Source organism: Palaemon carinicauda, chromosome 39 (genome assembly GCF_036898095.1).
Source record: "Palaemon carinicauda isolate YSFRI2023 chromosome 39, ASM3689809v2, whole genome shotgun sequence".
In the NCBI taxonomy this organism is placed as follows: domain Eukaryota; kingdom Metazoa; phylum Arthropoda; class Malacostraca; order Decapoda; family Palaemonidae; genus Palaemon; species Palaemon carinicauda.
The window spans coordinates 19581337-19586329 of record NC_090763.1 but is presented as its reverse complement, the minus strand read 5'-3'; positions in this window follow the sequence as shown (position 1 = coordinate 19586329).

Sequence of the window (4993 nt, the reverse complement as noted above, 5' to 3'; positions counted from 1 at the left end):
ATTCGTTGATTCGGCAATTTGTGGGAGAGTGTGGCTTCCCCGTGTACCTCTCGGGGTAACCCCTATCACCAGGGTATGACTACTCCCTCTCCCCTAAGTGACAGGAGAGAAACACACACACATGCACACCCACACCCACAACCCCCCCACAAACACACACATACACACACACACATATATATATATATATATATATATATATATATATATATATATATTCCTACAATACTGGTCTACTGTATAGTAAATACAGTGGTTTACTAATTATTTTATTTGTGTTTTCATTTCTGCATTGATGAGGTTAGCCAGCTCTTAAGATGAGTTCCTCTCGTGTAGGTATAAGTTTAGTATGTAAATTACGTATGACTTTCGTTGTTAATTTCATTGTATTCTTTATTCAAGTCAGTATATGTAAATTTACGTTATTTTTAAGAATTAACTTTTTATTTCACGTATTTTTGTTACAAAGTCTTACGTAAGCTGTTTGAGAGTGTTGTGTGATTTGTACGAGATGTGAACAAGGGCTTATATAATATTCTTTTATATTTCTATGAGGTACTGCGTCATGTTTGAGAGACAATACGCAATTCTAGTGCCATGTGCTTTGGAAGATTCCTGAAAAACCTAGTAATAGATGTTATCTTTTATTATTTCGGGGACAAAGGGTGGGTGTAGCTAGCTTAGAGAGAGAGAGAGTCGTCTCACGTTGCGTAACTCTGATGCCCTTAGGCCAACCCCCCACGCTTCCAGCTCTCGCTCGGAACTGGAACATTCTGCAAGTAACTAAGTTTCATATAAAGGTAACCCCAGGGTTGCATAGAACAGATAGAGAATCCCAGCCTTAAGTCATAGCTATCTCACCCTCTCTCTCTCTCTCTCTCTCTCTCTCTCTCTCTCTCTCTCTCTCACTCACTTCTCAGTGTATTATTTTAAAAGTATTCAGTGAAATTCAGAATTTTGATGTGAAGGTTTTTGAAAACACAGCAAGTTCTTATAAAAATTCTCTTAGAGTTTTTGTAACTGGCCCTGTAGTAAGGTGAAAAGTGAAACAAGTGATTATATGATTTTCATAAGTATTATATCTTTTGTCTTAGTCTAAGGTTTATTCAGATTTAATATTACAAGTCAAGTGATTATATAATTTTCAGAACATAACATTTTTGTCTTAATCTAAGTTTTGTTCAGACTTAATATTTCGAGTGATTTATTTGTTTTATGTAAATTCTTTTCAAAGTGTTGTAATTTATATAGAATATATCTATTTTTGTAAAGAGTGTATTATTCCAATCACCAGTGTTTAAATTAGTATTCGCTCGTACCCCTGTTAAAGAATCGAAGTAAGAGTATTTTAAATAAGTCTTAAGAATAATTACCCAGTTTAGTTTTGAGTGTACTTACGAGACCTTTTGATAATCAGTGTTTTATATATTGCTGTCTAGGAGTTATATAACTGTCTCAGAGTCCGGGTATTAATATTTCCGAATGTAACAGATTTAATGTAAAAGCATAAATGTGAGTTAGGAACTAGAGAGGTTGTTCAGCTTGCCAGCCATAATATATATATCATATGTTTTGGTGCCTAGACCCGGGAGCCATTGTATAATTAATATATATATATATATATATATATATATATATATATATATATATGTATATATATATATATATATATATATATATATATATATATGTATATATGAGGCCCTTTGCATCAATGGCAATAGGAGATGATATATATTCTTATGAAGCTGGTCTAGTGTAGAGTAAATATTTCATTCGTGTATTTAAGAGGCGTATAGCCAGCTCATAGGTTAGTTCCTCTCTTATAGGTTTAAGTAATTTTAGGAAAATACATAAGACTTTCGTCGTTCATTTAATTGTATTTTTCATTCAAGTCACTTTATGTAAATTTATGTATTTTAAAGAATTAACTTTTTATTTCACGAATTTTGTTACGAAGCCTTATGTAATCTCATTTTAGGTATGCTTTATCACATACGAGGTATGAACACGAGGGCTTACATCAGGTTTACGAAGTTTTACTTCATGTTTATATTTCCACATGGTTAGAATGTTCTTGAAAAACCAAGAGATAGTTTTATCTCTTTTTTAATGTTACTAGGGGTAGGTGGGCGGAGTTAGCTGAGAGAGAGTTGCCTCGCTTGTGCGTTGGTATTTGCCTACTACTTGATCAGTAGACAACTTTGGTGCCACTAGGTCTTGCCCCCAAGCCACGAGAATAATCCATTTAGAATAATCTAGAAGTTTTATGTCAATATATATGTGCCCCTAGGAAATCGTAATCAGGAAAAGCAATCCAGCCTGTCCCTTTGAAAGAGCCAAATTTCGTTCACCCTCTCCTCTTAAGTACGTCAAGTGTATGCTCACTCAAACGTGGTTAATGATTTCTATCCAACATATATCGTGTGTAGTGAGTGTGTTCAAACATTGATAAAGTCATTGAATAATATTTCAAGTGTATTGTATCAATATAAATACTTCTTTAATAAATTTTTTTGTAACTGGCCCTGTGAGTTTAGGTTAAAATAGTGAAGTGTATTTATTCTGCTTATCTGTTCAGAAACCTCGTGTGAGCCAAAACACGTAAGCGTATCAGTTACAATCATGTAAATTTCCTTTAGTATTTACTCAATAGAGTGTTAAAGTGTTAACTATTTTCATTAAATTGTCAAGATTAAATATTTGTTTAAAGTTTAATTTTCAGTGAAACAAGTGATTACATAATTTTCCGATTGTAATATTTTCTTGTTTTAGTCTAAGGTTTTTGTTCAGTTTTAATATTTTGAGTAATTAAATTTTGGTGATAATCTTTGTTGCATTAGTGTCGTAAATTTTTGTAGAATATATTTATATTGGTAAAGTATTATTTTGACCACCAATATTTCTTGATAGACCTTGCTCGTAATCCCTAACTAAGAATCGAAGTAAGAGGTTGTTTTGAATAGGTCAAGTAAAATAATTATCCAGTTTGTTTTGAGAGTAAAGTAAGAGACCTTTGGTATATATTTACGTCTGAGAGTTGCATAACTTTCTCAGAGCTCAGGTATTAATTTATAAGTATAACAGATTTATGTAAAAATAAACAGCTGAGTTTGGAACTCGGGAGGTTATATAATTTGCCAGCCGTAAAACCGTATATATATATATATATATATATATATATATATTATATATATATATATATATATATATGTATATATATATATATATATATATATATGTGTGTGTGTGTGTATATTAGTTCCAGTCTTTGTCGTAATCCCCCTTCATCCAATATTCCTGAACCGTATCCTATGCTAATCCTAATCTGACCTGATCCAATGAATTCCTTTATCCTATACCAGGCTATCGGATCAAATGGTACGAACTCTAACTTTACATAAGAATGGCAAAGAGGAAAATGACTGAAATAATGTGTAAAGAGATCCCTGATTACAGACTAGAGTAGACGAATGAGAAGTCATAAAAGCAACTGAATGGGGAAATGTCTGTATAAAAAATGAAGAGCTTTGATGGCAACTGATGTTGGGATTTGAATATCTTCCATAGAGGAAAAAAGAAAGAAATGTGATTTTTACTATTGTTAAAATTAGCTTAATCAATCCAAAAAAAAAAAAATTATATTTATCATAAGTATGAACTCTATAGAAGAGATAAACTCATAGTTGTACCAATTACGGATTTAAAAACAAGAGAGCTAGGCGTAAACCCCTGCATCATAAAATAATAAACGTTACTAATATATTCAGCAAATCATAGAAGTCTAGTACAAGTGGCTATGAATAAACAAGCAATGAAGATAGTGAGAACTACCAGGCTGGTATTTTCATGTGAGTTGACTTGAAATTGCCTTTTCTAAAATATTTGATACGAGAAAAATAAAGGGGGGACACTGATGCCATATTATCTAACGAGAATTCTCGCACTCATGACAAACAGGTTTGTATCCCGTATTGGTATTGACTACTATACTCAATGCAGTGAGAAATATACGATAAGGTTGGGCACCTGATTTTAAACGGATTCTTCCACTGTTGCCACTACACAGATCACCAGCTTGACTTCTTTCATCAATCCCTTTCCACCTTCTTACCTCTGCCTTTTTTCTCTCTGCGTGTTTCTATATAAAGGGATATATTTCCGAAATTATTATAACTTTTCTTCCACACCACTGTTGAGGTAAACTTCAGGGCGTGTGTTCTATTATCTACAATGTAAACAGGTAGCTTATTTCCTGGAAGAAAAGACAAATTTATATAGCAACAGAGAGAGAGAGAGAGAGAGAGAGAGAGAGAGAGAGAGAGAGAGAGAGAGAGAGAGAGAGAGAGAGAGAGAGGTTTGGGGAGCAGGCTAGTGATCTGTGTGGCAACAGTGGGGGAATCCATTTAAAGCCAGGTGCCCTACCTTATCATCCATTTCTTGCTGCATCTAGTACACAAGGGATTGAATTATTGGGTGATTGTATCAATTACAAAGATGTAATGAAAATAAGCATAGAACCAACTACAGTTTGCATATAAGTCTAATGCAAAGATGCGTAAACTAAGTCTGAAATGATTATTTTAATCCTGCAATCTATCAACTGGAACATCTTTCACTTTGGTAGAGACATAATTTGAATTTGTGATGGGGATTAAACCGTACGAGATACATAAAATCCATGGTTTAAAATCCTAACATGGATCATCATCATCATCATCTCCTACGCCGATTGACGCAAAGAGCCTCGGTTAGATTTCGCCAGTTGTCTCTGTCTTGAGCTTTTAATTCAATATTTCTATATTCATCAGCTCATACTTCGTGCGTTATAGTCCTCAGCCATGTAGGCCTGGATCTTCTTATTCTTCTAGTACCTTGTGGAGCCCAGTTGATTTTCGTTTTATCTCCCTCGTATATTTCTTTTATAGCATCTATTGTATTTGCGTGTATTCTACATCATTTCACAATTTCTATAATTTCCCTCTCTCTAAAT